The following is a 15,267-nucleotide window of genomic DNA, read 5'->3' as shown; positions in this document are numbered from 1 at the left end:
CATCACGATGACGGATACTCGGCCTTGGCTGACGAAGGTTATATCAAGCGAGAGCGTGACAACCTCGGCCCGCTCGGCGGCAAGGTCGGCAACAGGCAGGTATCACCTCTGGACGCTCGGGACCGACTTGATCGAATATATCTGTCCGAACTCCTGGAAGAGCAAGGTCCTTCGGGACCGCGTTGCTTTGCGAACCGAATCATGAGGGAAAGACCAAACCCAGGTTTTCAGCTGCCCAGGGGCACGAGGATGTATGACGGCAGTACTAAGCCGAAAGATTGGCTGGAAAACTATGTCACGGCAGTAAGCGTGGCAGGTGGCAATCGCAGATGGGCAGTGCGTTACGTACCATAGATGCTTGTAGGACCGGCCAGGATATAGCTGAACAACTTACCGAAGAGTAGCATCAACTGCTGGATTGACTTCGAGGAAGCCTTTGTTAGCAACTTCACCAGCACTTACAAGAGGCCGAATCGTCCTCAGCAGTTGTCCATGTGCAAGCAGAAAGACAACGAAACTGACCGGGAGTACCTGACCAGGTGGAACAATATTCGCAACTCCTGTGAAGGAATAGTAGAGTCGCAGGCCATAGCATGGTTTGCCTAGGGATGTCGGCACGGCAGCATGCTGTGGCAGAAGCTGCAAAAGAGAGATGCCGACCCCCCTATCTGAAATGATCAGGATAGCCGACATGTACGCGCTTGGGGATCCGACTCAGCCATCGCTGATGCCGTCAAAACCACAAAGGGAGCTGCCGGTGTACAATCCCGCTGGCGCATTGCGAAGGAATGATCATCAAGATCATCGCAACAAGAGAAGGGATGATAGGCCGGATTATCGGTATGGGCTAGCCCATGCCGCCGCAGTTCAGGATCAGCCCGATGCCGGCTTGGGTCAGCGACAGAAGACGGGAAATCAACAGTGGGCCAAGAAGGGGGAACAGAAGAAACCCTGGCAAGATAAGCCGAAGTATACTTTCGAGGTAATGTTAGATCAGCCTTGTCGTTTTCACACGACCAACCCCAACAAGCCGGCAAACCACACAACCCGGCAGTGTAGCTGGATGCAGAGGGCCGAGAAAGGAGAAGTAAGCTGCTTACCCCCACCTCCACCCCTCACAGGCGCAAACGCACAGGTCCAAGGACCACCTCAGGCAAACAATGCAGTCAACCAGGTGGAGGAGCAAGAAATCCCAGGCTAGGCCGGGAGAAACGAGTACAAGGAGCCTCATCAGAGCTATATGATTTTCACCACTGAGCCAACTGACAAGCGAAGCTAGCGCAGGCGAGAAATGGAAGTCAATGTTGTTATGCCGGCGGTTCCGAAATTCATGTATTGGTCAGAGCAGGAGGTCAGCTGGAACCAGGTAGACCATCCTAAGGTGATGCCCAACCCTGGCGGATACGCCCTAGTGGTTGATCCGACGCTCATTGGTCCCGACATCAACGTCAAGTTTACTCGGGTTCTCATCGACAATGGGAGCAGCATCAATATCCTATATCGGGACTCGATGCTTAAGCTCGGCGTTACAGATAACATGCTTGAGCCCAGCCGGACTACCTTTCATGGTATCGTGCCGGGAGTGTCTTGCACCCTGGTAGGCAAGATCCGTGTGGACGTTTTGTTCGGCACCAGGGAGAACTGTCGGATTGAGAATCTAGTATTCGAGGTGGTAGACCTCAGCAGCCCATACCATGCACTGCTGGGTAGGCCGGCACTCGCCAAGTTCATGGCCACCACTCACATTAGTTATCTAAAGATGAAGATGCCGGGACCGAATGGTACCATAACTATCATGGGCAACTACAAACGCTCAATGGAATGCGCGGCGGCCGGGTCTGCTTTGGCCGAATCGTTGCTCATCGCTGGCGAGAAAGAGAAATTACAAAAAACGGTGGCAATGGTACAGGCGGCACAAGTCGGTATGCCGGCAATGACCAATCCTCATGGAAGCATCGCTTTCCAGGCAGCCAGAGAGACAAAGAAGGTACAGGTCGACAGAGAGTTCCCGGTCCGCACCGTGATCATTGGTGCCGGCCTGGGGGAGAAATAGGAAGGCGAGCTCAGCGGCTTCCTCCGTGAGAATCGGGACATTTTTGCATGGTTAACTCAAGATCTGCCGGGTGTGCCGAGGGAGTTAGGCTTCATCATGGAGGTACTACATCCCGACTGGTTGGCCAACCCGGTCATGGTCGAGAAAAAGAAAGACAACCCAACTGCTGCCAAGGTGTGGCGTAAGTGTAACGACTACACCAGCCTCAACAAGGCGTGTCCTAAAGACCCTTTTCCGTTATCTCGGATCGATCAAGTGGTAGACTCTACGGCCGGGTGTGAGTTGTTATCTTTTGTGGATGCATACTCTGGTTTTCACCAGATACCACTGAACCCTAATGATCAAATAAAGACATCATTTAACACTCCGTTCGGGGCTTATTGTTATCGTACTATGCCATTCGGCTTACGAAATGCAGGGGCTACCTATCAAAGGTGCATGCAGAAATGCTTGCACGATCAACTCGGCAAGAATGTACAGGTATATGTCGACGATGTCGTCATAAAAACCAAAGAAGGCGCTACGCTCTTGGACGATATCCGAGAAACATTCGCAAATCTGCGGAGATTCCGAATGAAACTGAACCCGGCCAAGTGCACATTCGGGGTGCCGGCAGGAAAATTGCTGGGTTTCCTGGTATCAAGCCGAGGAATAGAAACAAACAACGTAAAAATTACCGCCATAGAAAAAATGAAATTACCAAAGTGCCTCAAAGATGTGCAGAAATTCACGGGATGTTTAGCATCGCTAAGCCGTTTTCTCAGCCGGCCAGGCAAGAAGGCTATGCCCTTGTACCAGCTAATGAAGAAAACTGACAAATTTGTGTGGACGCCACAGGCCGATTTAGCCTTCCAGGAGCTAAATAAGATGATTGCCACGGCGCCGATACTGGCCTCCCCAATGGAGAAAGAGCCGATGTTGCTGTACATCGCGGCAACCGACCGGGTTGTCAATGCCGTCATTGTGGTGGAGCGAGTTGAAGAAAACAAGTCGGTCCAAAGGCCGGTATATTACTTAAGCGAGGTGCTATCATCGTCCGAGCAGAACTATCCCAATTATCAGAAGATGGCGTATGGTGTGTATATGGCGGCAAAGAAATTGAAACATTACTTTGATGCACATCAGATCCGAGTTATTTGTGAAGCGCCTGTTTCGGAAATCATGAGTAACAAAGACGCGAGCGGCCGGGTAACAAAATGGGCAGTTGAACTAGCACCCTATACGCTACAATATGATAGACGAGATGCTGTGAAGTCTCAAGCTTTGGCGGATTTTCTAGTGGATTGGGCCGAGATGGAATATGAGCCGCCACCCCTGGAGACTAACTATTGGAAGATGCATTTCGACGGCTCCAAGATGAAAAATGGATTGGGTGCCAGCATAGTTCTAACCTCGCCTGAGCATGATCAGCTGAAGTATGTGCTGCAGATCCATTTCGCAGCGTCCAAGAATCTCGCCGAGTATGAAGCGTTGGTGCATGGACTGAAGATGGCAAAGGAAATAAGAATTCGCCGGATTCAATGCTTCGGTGATTCTGATCTGGTTGTCCAGCAAGCTTCCGGCTACTGGGATGCATTGGATGCCAATACGGCACTCTACCAGTTTCATGTTCAAAAGATCAGTGGCCATTTTGAAGGGTGCGAGTTCCACCACATACCTCGGGCAGAAAACGAAGCGGTTGACACACTGTCAAAACTCGGTTCGACAAGACAGGCCATTCCGGCTGGAGTAGCACTGGAGCATCTACGTAAGCCGTCTATCAAGCCATCGCCAGAGTCGGAATCCATATTCATTCCTGCAAGTTCTAAGGCCGGTGGTATGCCCATGGATATTGACAGTGGCAACGGTTCTGATAACCTGGGGACTGGGAGCCCTAACTCGGCGGAGGCGATGGCGGTCGAGCCAATGGAGATAGATGAACCGGAGGAGCCAACCTCCATCACTCGCCTCGTACCGGCTTGGGCTCAGCCGATAATGTCTTACCTTAAAGCCGGTAGTCTGCCGGAAGAAGAGGTGTCGGCAAGGCAGATCCAAAGAAGAGCAAATGCGTACACCATCATCAATGGTGAGCTTTACAAGAGGAGTGTTACTAGTGTCTTACAACGATGCGTCGAGCCAGAAGAAGGAAAGGAGATACTCCGGGATATCCACCAGGGAGAGTGTGGTCATCACGCGTCTTCGAGAACGCTCGTAGGCAAAGCTTTCCGGCATGGATTCTATTGGCCGAGCGCACAGCAGGAAGCGAAAGGTTTAGTTAGGAAGTGCAATGGTTGCCAGAGATATGCCAGCAAAATTCATATGCCGGCGTCTGAACTTAAAACCATCCCAATCACTTGGCCGTTTGCCGTCTGGTGCTTGGATATGGTAGGACCGTTCAAGCGAGCCCGAGGGGGCATGACGCATATCCTGGTAATGGTCGACAAGTTCACTAAATGGATCGAAGTCAAGACGATAAAAAAGTGTGACGGCAAAACAGCGGTGTCATTCTTGAAAGATATCATTTTGAGATATGGATACCCGCACAATATCATTACGGATAATGGAACGAACTTTGCGGAGGGGCCTTTTGTTGGAAATATGCCCTAGAGGCAATAATAAATTTGTTATTATCATATTTCATTGTTCTTGATAAATGTTTATTGCCCATGCTATAATTGTATTGATTGGAAACTCAAATACATGTGTGGATAAATAAACAAATACCGTGTCCCTAATACGCCTCTACTAGATTAGCTCGTTGATTAAAGATGGTTAAGGTTTCCTAACCATAGACATGTGTTGTCATTTAATAACGAGATCATATCATTAGAAGAATGATGTGATGGACAGACCCAAACCTAAACATAGCTTTTGATCGTGTCACTTAAGTTTAAGTTGCTTATGTTTTATTATGTCAAGTATTATTTCTTTAGACCATGAGATCATGCCACTCCCTAGTACCGGAAGAATACTTTGTGGGCATCAACCGTCATTTCGTAACTGGGTGATCATAAAGGTGTTTTTCAGGTATCCCAGAAGGTGCTTGTTGGGTTGTATGGATCAAGACTGGGATTTGTCACTCCTTGTGACGGAGAGATATCTCTGGGCCCTCTCGGTAATATAACATCCTAATGAGCTTGCAAGCATGCGACTAATGTGTTTAGTTGCGGGGGTATTATATTACGGAACGAGTAAAGAGAACTTGCCGGTAACGAGATTAAACTAGGTATGGCGATACCGACGATCAAATCTCGGGCAAGTAATATATCGCGAGACAAAGAGAATTGGATACTGGATTAATTGAATCCTCGACATAGTGGTTCAACCGATGAGATCTTCGTGGAATATGTGGGAACTATTATGGACATCCAGGTCCCGCTATTGGTTATTGATATTTGATCATGTCCACATGTTCTCGAACCCGTAGGGTCACACACTTAACGTTTCATGTTGCTTGGGTTAGATGAGATAAATGATGATGATATCGAATTATGATTCGGAGTCTTGGATGGGATCCTAGACGCAACGAGGAGCTCCGAAATGTTCCGGAGATAAAGATTTATATATGGAAAGTTGTTTTCAGGGTTCTGGAAAGTTTGGAATATTTCCCGGTTTTGACCGGGAAGCTTCTAGAAGGTTCCGGAGGGATCTGGAGGGTTCCACCTTGAGGCCCACCTATCCCTGGGCTAAATGGGCCTGTGAGGGAGCACCCTGGCCTTAATGGGCCGAGGGGCTAGCCCACAGGGCCCATGCGGCCAGGAGGAGAGTCCTGGCCGCGGGAGAGTCCTGGCCGCCAGAGAGTCCTGGCCACGGGATAGTCCTGGCCGGCCACGCCTCCTCTACCCCTATATAAATAGAAGGGGGGGCAAGGGAGAGAGACACCCCAAGCTTTCAGTTGGATCTCTCTCCCCTGAGCCCTCCTCTCCTCCTCTTCTCACGCGCACGGCGTAGCCCTGCCCGTGAGAATATTCACCATAGTCACCACGCCGTCGTGCTGCCGGGATCTCGTCTACCTCTCCCTCTCGCTTGCTGGATCGAGGAAGGAGAAGACAACGTGAAGCTGAACGTGTGGATACCAAGGAGGTGCTGTCCGTTCGGCACTGAGATTGATCTCATTGAAAGTTCCACTACACCAACAACGATCTCGTGATCGTAACGCTTAGCGGTCTACGAGGGTATGGTGTTCATGATCCCTCTCGTTACATACATCTAGTATATATATTCTTGGGTTTTCTTCCGCACTTCTCGTAGGAAAATTTTTTGTTTCCTATGCAACGAACCCAACAGTGGTATCAGAGCTAGATCTATGCGTAGATGTTTTGTACGAGTAGAACACAATTTAGTTGTGGGCGTTGATGTTCATATTGCTACCTCCTTTGTGCACTATCGGATTTTGCGGGATAGTGGGATGAAGCGGCTCGGACCAACCTTACTTGTCTTCGCACAAGAGACCGGTTCCGCAATTAACATGCAACTTGTATTGCATAAGGCGGCTGGCGGGTGTCTGTCTCTCCCACTATAGTTGAAATCTGATTTGCAATGGGAGGCCTATATGGTTAATAAGCAATTTGTATATCACCGTTGTGGCTTTTGCGTAAGTAAGAACGGTTCTTTTAGTGCAGCCCCTAAAGCCACGTAAAACATGCAACAACAAAATAGAAGCGTCTAACTTGTTTTTGCAGGGGCATGTGATGTGGTATGGCCAAGATATGATATAATATATTTGATGTATGAGATGATCATGTTTTGTAATATTTCACGACTTGCATGTCGATGAGTTTGGCAACCGGCAGGAGCCGTATGGTTGTCTCATTAATTATTGTATGACCTTCGTGTCAATGATTTAATCGCCATGTAATTGCTTTACTTTATCGCTAGTAGTAGCAATAGTCGTAGTAGCAATAGTTGGTGGAGGCAACTATACATGACGCCCGAGGACCTAGGCGCCATGCTGGTGATGATGGAGATCATGCCCGTGCTTTGGAGATGGAGATCAAAGGCACACGAAGAGAAGGCCATATCATGTCACATTATTTATGCATGTGATGTTTATCCCTTTTATGCATCTTATTTTGCTTAGTTGACGGTAGCATTATAAGATGATCCCTCATTGTTAATATCAAGATAATAATGTGTTCTCCCTTAGTATGCACCGTTGCAAAAGTTCGTCGTTTTGAAGCACCACGTGATGATCGGGTGTTATAAACTCTACGTTCGCATACAACGGGTGTAAGCGAATTTTACACATGCAGGAATACTTTGGTTAACTTGACGAGCCTAGCATGTACAGACATGGCCTCGGAACACAAGGAACCGAAAGGTTAAACATGAGTCATATGAATGATGTGATCAACATGCTGATGTTTACCATTGAAGCTACTCCATCTCACGTGATGATCGGACTTGGTGTAGTGGATTTGGATCATGTGTCACTAAACAACCCGAGGGATGTTGATTTTAGTGGGAGTTCATTAGTAATTTGATTAGCTTGAACTTATTATCATGAACTTAGTCTAATTGCCTTTGCAAATATGATGTAGATCAATGGCTCGTACTACGTTCAATATGAATACTCTCCTAGAGAAAGATAAACTGAAGTCCAATGGAAGCAACTTTACGGACTGGTTCCGGAATGTGAGGATTATCCTCGAAGCTGCCAAAAAGGCTTATGTTTTTGATGCAGCGCTTGGTGCAGAACCCGCAGCAACTGAGTCTGCTGACGTTAGGAACGTTTGGCTGACTCAATCTGAGGACCACAATGTAGTTAGGTGCGGCCTCTTGCTTGGTATGGAACCTGAGCTCCAAAAGCGTTTTGAGCACCACTCGGCATATGCTATGATTGGGGAACTGAATACTTTATTTCAGACCCAAGCCCGTGCGGAGAGGTATGATGCCTCCGAAAGGTTCTTTAACTGCAAGATGGAGGAGAACAGCTCCGTTAGCGAGCACGTGCTCAGAATGTCTGGGTACGCCGACCGCCTGAGACAACTGGGAATTGAGATTCCTAATGAATTAGGCATTGACCGGGTTCTTCAGTCACTACCACCTAGCTATAAAAGTTTTGTGGTGAACTACAATATGTAAGGGATGGATAGGACACTTCCTCAGCTCCTCGCGATGTTAAAAACCGCGGAGGTGGAAATCAAAAAGGAGCATCAAGTGTTGATGGTCAATAAGACCACCAGTTTCAAGAAGGCAAAGGGTAAGAAGGGAAATTTCAAGAAGGGTGGCAAAACTGTTGCCACTCCCGCGAAGAAGCCCAAATCTGGACCTAAGCCGGATACTGAGTGCTTCTACTGCAAGGGGACTGGCCACTGGAAGCGTAACTGCCCCAAGTACTTGGCAGATAAGAAGGCTGGCAACGTCAAAGGTATATTTGATATACATGTTATTGATGTGTACCTTACTAGTACTCGTAGTAGCACCTGGGTATTTGATACTGGTTCAGTTGCTCATATTTGTAACTCGAAACAGGAGCTACAGAATAAACGAAGACTAGCAAGAGATGAGGTGACTATGCGCGTCGGGAATGGATCAAAAGTTGATGTGATCGCCGTCGGCACGCTCCCTCTACATTTATCTTCGGGATTAGTTTTAAACCTTAGTAATTGTTATTTGGTGCCTGCGTTGAGCATGAACATTATATCAGGATCTTGTTTAATGCAAGACGGTTATTCATTTAAATCAGAGAATAATGGTTGTTCGATTTATATGAGTAATATCTTTTATGGTCATGCACCACTTGTGAATGGTTTATTTCTATTAAGTCTCGATAGTAGTGACACACATATTCATAATGTTAATGCCAAAAGGTGCAAAGTGGATAATGATAGTTCAACATATTTGTGGCACTGCCGTCTAGGTCATATTGGTATAAAACGCATGAAGAAACTCCATTCTGATGGACTACTTGAATCACTTGATTTTGAATCATTTGATACATGTGAACCATGCCTCATGGGTAAGATGACTAGAACCCCGTTTTCAGGCATAATGGAACGGGCCAGTGACTTGTTGGAGATCATACATACTGATGTGTGCGGACCAATGAGTGTTACAACGTGCGGTGGATATCGTTACTTCCTAACCTTCACAGATGACTTGAGTAGATATGGGTATATTTACTTAATGAAAAACAAGTCTGAGACATTTGAAAAATTCAAGGAATTTCAGAATGAAGTGGAGAATCATCGTAACAAGAAAATTAAATTTCTACGATCAGATCGTGGAGGTGAATATTTGAGTTACGAGTTTGGCACGCATTTAAGACAATGTGGAATTGTTTCACAACTTACGCCGCCTGGAACACCACAACGCAATGGTGTGTCCGAACGTCGTAATCGTACTTTGTTGGATATGGTACGGTCTATGATGTCTCTTACTGATTTGCCACTGTCGTTTTGGGGTTATGCATTAGAGACAGCCGCATTCACTTTAAATAGGGCACCATCTAAATCCGTTGAAACGACACCGTATGAATTATGGTTTGGCAAGAAACCTAAGCTGTCCTTTCTTAAAGTTTGGGGATGCGAAGCTTATTAAAAAGGCTACAACCTGATAAGCTCGAACCCAAGTCGGAAAAATGCGTCTTCATAGGATACCCTAAAGAAACAATTGGGTACACCTTCTATCACAGATCCGAAGGAAAAGTGTTTGTCGCTAAGAACAGGTCCTTTCTAGAGAAGGAGTTTCTCTCGAAAGAAGTGAGTGGGAGGAAGGTAGAGCTCGATGAGGTTATTGAACCTTCTCTCGAATTTGAGTGTAGCGCAGCACCAGAAACTGTTCCCGTGCATCCTGCATCAGCTAGAGAGGAAGCTAATGATAATGATCATGAAGTTTTGAATGAGACAACTACTGAACTTCGCAGGTCGACGAGAACACGTAATACTCCTGAGTGGTACAATGTTCGTGTCATGAATGTCATGTTGTTGAACAACGATGAACCTGCGAATTATGAGGAAGCGATGATGAGCCCAGACTCCGAAAAATGGTTAGAAGCCATGAAATCCGAAATGGGATCCATGTATGAAAACCAAGTATGGACTTTGGTAGACTTACCGAATGACCGAAAGGCCGTTGAGAACAAATGGATTTTCAAGAAGAAAACAGATGCTGATGGAAATGTTACCGTCTATAAAGCTCGACTTGTCGCAAAAGGTTTTCGACAAATTCAAGGAGTTGACTACGATGAGACTTTCTCACCCGTAGCGATGCTAAAGTCTGTTCGGATTATGTTAGCAATTGCTGCATTTTTCGATTACGAAATCTGGCAGATGGATGTCAAAACCGCGTTCCTTAATGGTCACATTGAGGAAGAGTTATACATGGTTCAGCCCAAAGGTTTTGTCAATCCTAAGGATGCTAATAAGGTATGCAAACTTCAGCATTCCATTTATGGGCTGAAGCAAGCATCTCGGAGTTGGAATCTCCGTTTTGATAAGGTGATCAAAGGGTTTGGATTTGTCCAAACTCACGGAGAAGCTTGTATTTACAAGAAAGTGAGTGGGAGCTCTGTAGCATTTCTAATACTGTATGTAGATGACATATTGCTGATTAGGAATGATATAGAACTTCTTAAAAGTGTTAAAGGCTATTTGAATAAAAGTTTTTCAATGAAAGACCTTGGTGAAGCAGCTTACATATTAGGCATCAAGATTTATAGAGATAGATCAAGACGCCTGATAGGACTTACACAAAGTACATACCTTGACAAAGTTTTGAAAAGGTTCAAAATGGATCAAGCAAAGAAAGGGTTCTTGCCCATGTTGCAAGGTAAGATATTGAGTAAGACTCAGTGTCCAGCTTCGGCAGAAGATAGAGAAAAGATGAATAGTATCCCCTATGCCTCAGCCATAGGCTCTATTATGTATGCCATGCTGTGTACTAGACCAGATGTGTGTCATGCTGTTAGTTTGACTAGCAGGTACCAAAGTGATCCAGGAGTGGAACACTGGACAGCAGTTAAGAATATCCTTAAGTACCTAAAAAGGACTAAAGAAATGTTTCTCGTTTATGGAGGTGACGAACAGCTCGTCGTAAAGGGTTACGTCGATGCTAGTTTTGACACTGATCCGGATGACTCTAAGTCTCAATCCGGATACGTATTTATTTTGAATGGTGGTGCAGTTAGCTGGAGGAGTTCCAAGCAGAGTGTTGTGGCAGCATCAACAACTGAAGCGGAATATGTGGTTGCTTCAGAAGCGGCACAGGAAGGAGTTTGGATGAAGGAGTTCATATCTGAACTTGGTGTGGTTCCGAGTGCGTTGGATCCCATGGACATCTATTGTGACAACACTGGTGCCATAGCCAACGCCAAGGAGCCGAGATCTCACAAGAATTCCAAGCATATTAAACGCCGGTTTCACACTATTCGTGAATATGTCAAGGATGGTGACATAAAGATTTGCAAAGTACATACGGATCTGAATGTCGCAGACCCGTTGACTAAACCTCTTCCACGAGCAAAACATGATCAACACCAAGACTCCATGGGTGTTAGATTTATTACAATGTAAACTAGATTATTGACTCTAGTGCAAGTGGGAGACTGTTGGAAATATGCCCTAGAGGCAATAATAAATTTGTTATTATCATATTTCATTGTTCTTGATAAATGTTTATTGCCCATGCTATAATTGTATTGATTGGAAACTCAAATACATGTGTGGATAAATAAACAAATACCGTGTCCCTAATACGCCTCTACTAGATTAGCTCGTTGATTAAAGATGGTTAAGGTTTCCTAACCATAGACATGTGTTGTCATTTAATAACGAGATCATATCATTAGGAGAATGATGTGATGGACAGACCCAAACCTAAACATAGCTTTTGATCGTGTCACTTAAGTTTAAGTTGCTTATGTTTTATTATGTCAAGTATTATTTTTTTAGACCATGAGATCATGCCACTCCCTAGTACCGGAAGAATACTTTGTGGGCATCAACCGTCATCTCGTAACTGGGTGATCATAAAGGTGTTTTTCAGGTATCCCAGAAGGTGCTTGTTGGGTTGTATGGATCAAGACTGGGATTTGTCACTCCTTGTGACGGAGAGATATCTCTGGGCCCTCTCGGTAATATAACATCCTAATGAGCTTGCAAGCATGCGACTAATGTGTTTAGTTGCGGGGGTATTATATTACGGAACGAGTAAAGAGAACTTGCCGGTAACGAGATTAAACTAGGTATGGCGATACCGACGATCAAATCTCGGGCAAGTAATATATCGCGAGACAAAGAGAATTGGATACTGGATTAATTGAATCCTCGACATAGTGGTTCAACCGATGAGATCTTCGTGGAATATGTGGGAACTATTATGGACATCCAGGTCCCGCTATTGGTTATTGATATTTGATCATGTCCACATGTTCTCGAACCCGTAGGGTCACACACTTAACGTTTCATGTTGCTTGGGTTAGATGAGATAAATGATGATGATATCGAATTATGATTCGGAGTCTTGGATGGGATCCTAGACGCAACGAGGAGCTCCGAAATGTTCCGGAGATAAAGATTTATATATGGAAAGTTGTTTTCAGGGTTCTGGAAAGTTTGGAATATTTCCCGGTTTTGACCGGGAAGCTTCTAGAAGGTTCCGGAGGGATCTGGAGGGTTCCACCTTGAGGCCCACCTATCCCTGGGCTAAATGGGCCTGTGAGGGAGCACCCTGGCCTTAATGGGCCGAGGGGCTAGCCCACAGGGCCCATGCGGCCAGGAGGAGAGTCCTGGCCGCGGGAGAGTCCTGGCCGCATGAGAGTCCTGGCCGCCCGAGAGTCCTGGCCACGGGATAGTCCTGGCCGGCCACGCCTCCTCTACCCCTATATAAATAGAAGGGGGGGCAAGGGAGAGAGACACCCCAAGCTTTCAGTTGGATCTCTCTCCCCTGAGCCCTCCTCTCCTCCTCTTCTCACGCGCACGGCGTAGCCCTGCCCGTGAGAATATTCACCATAGTCACCACGCCGTCGTGCTGCCGGGATCTCGTCTATCTCTCCCTCTCGCTTGCTGGATCGAAGAAGGAGAAGACAACGTGAAGCTGAACGTGTGGATACCAAGGAGGTGCTGTCCGTTCGGCACTGAGATTGATCTCATTGAAAGTTCCACTACACCAACAACGATCTCGTGATCGTAACGCTTAGCGGTCTACGAGGGTATGGTGTTCATGATCCCTCTCGTTACATACATCTAGTATATATATTCTTGGGTTTTCTTCCGCACTTCTCGTAGGAAATTTTTTTGTTTCCTATGCAACGAACCCAACACCTTTTGCACGTTTCTGTGCCGAGAAGAAAATCCGACTAGACGTTGCTGTGGTAGCACACCCTCAGTCCAACGGACAAGTGGAAAGATCAAATGGCATGGTCTTGGCCGGCATAAAACCCCGGCTAATCGAACCACTAGAGCGCACCCCGGGATGCTAGCTGGACGAACTCCCGGCTGTGTTATGGAGTCTTCGGACAACTCCTAATCGCTCTACAGGCTATACGCCATTCTTCCTTGTATACGGGGCAGAAGCTGTCTTACCAGCCGACATTGAACATGACTCTCCGCGAGTAACCATGTACACGAAGGCCGAGGTAAAAGAGACCCGAGAAAATGATATCGACCTATTCGAAGAAGCACGAGAATTGGCTTTATCTCGGTCGGCCATCTATCAACAGAACCTAAGGCGTTACCACAGCCGAAAGGTCAGCCCGCAAGTATTCCGGGAAGGAGATCTTGTCCTCCGGCTTGTACAACGCACAGCCGGCATGCACAAATTGTCACCTCCATGGGAAGGACCCTTCATCGTGAGCAAAGCGCTCCACAACGATTCTTACTATCTTATAGATGCTCAGGACCCCAAGGCGAACAGGATAGACCGGTCGGGTGAGGAGACCAAGAGGCCATGGAATGTAGCATTGCTCCGTCCGTTCTATACTTGAAAGCTGAGTATTTGTATCCTATTCGTATTGCTTTTTCCTTATGACGAATGTTTCAATTAAGACAATGAAATTATCCGCTGAGTTCTTAAATGAAACTCGGGGACTTCTGTGTCGTTTGAATGACTTGCTGCCTTTGTTAATTTGTATGTCGGCATGGCTTAATTGCGTAATCTTACGGTTGATCTAGTACTGTGTCGGTCTTGACAACACCCTTCTATGACTTCGTTGTTATCCGAGATATGTTTCTTTTTTAACTCGGCAAGTTATTTTGACTTTTTTCATTGCCGGGCAAGTTTTCTGAATAGTTTTTTTCCCGAACGGTGGTTTTATGACTTTGCGATTCATACGTCGAACGCCGACAAGGCAGACAAAAGAACCAAGGTTATTAAATTTCGCTATGAGGAAAGAGGTACTCAGGGACTCGACCGGGTTTATGATAAACAAGGAATTTCATTAACATAAGAACTGGGTACTTAACAAACAAGAGTATTTCGGTTACATCTGAACCCGGCATCCCGGGGATCTAACTATTCTAAGGTTTCTATGCAAGCATACTACGATGATGCAGCCGGATTGTTGATACCAGAACTCGACTTGGGGGAGGCCAACTCCGCAGCAGCTCCCTCGTCTTCCACTTCTTCCGTTTCTTCATCCTCTTCTGTCGCCTCGGTGTCGGCATTTGAGGGAGGGCCTTTGACAAACTTGTGCACGTCGGCGTAGGGGATAAAAGAATAAGCCCTCTCCCGGCGCTTAGCAACAAGTTCTGGGTCTGAGAGATAACGGGAGTCGGCGAGCATGGTCTGGAGCACATCGAGGTTAATGCCATCATACCAAGAAAGTACGAATGACAAAGCCTCGTCGGCTCCGACGCGTGCAGCAGACTCCCGCCATTCATCCAGTCGCTTTGCCAAATCTGAGATTTCCTCAGGCACCTCCTCCCCGGGCCATAGGGCTTTGTAGAGTCGGAGGCTGGCATCCACCATGTCAATACCGAACGCTTTGAGAGGCTTAACCCGGCTCATGATGCTCACTAGGTAATCCTCCAAGTTCCACTCGAACGTTTCTCCCGCGGACGGATCCCTTTTCCTGCAAGCCTTTATCACGGTCGTTTGGGCATGCTCGACGGATAGGGGGAAGCACTCTGGCAAGAGCAGCGGACAACCAATCAGTTTCAAAATAACAGTGCTACCGGTCAAGCAAGTAATTACATGGGGAGGTTCAACTTTCTTGTAAGCGTGGTGTCGATCTTGATGATATCACGCTTGAGAGTCTCAATCAGGCCTGCCATCTCGGCATCTTCCAATTCGGC

The 15,267-nt window shown here is 46.6% G+C and overlaps 1 pseudogene; it reads left to right on the top strand.

Annotated features, from left to right (window-relative positions):
• Window positions 1-2,836: 2,836 nt before the first annotated feature.
• On the top strand, window positions 2,837-13,796 carry LOC112270021 (annotated as a pseudogene).
• The last annotated feature ends 1,471 nt before the right edge of the window (window positions 13,797-15,267 follow it).

Source organism: Brachypodium distachyon, chromosome 1, assembly GCF_000005505.3.
Source record: "Brachypodium distachyon strain Bd21 chromosome 1, Brachypodium_distachyon_v3.0, whole genome shotgun sequence".
In the NCBI taxonomy this organism is placed as follows: domain Eukaryota; kingdom Viridiplantae; phylum Streptophyta; class Magnoliopsida; order Poales; family Poaceae; genus Brachypodium; species Brachypodium distachyon.
This window is presented reverse-complemented; position numbering and strand designations above follow the sequence as displayed.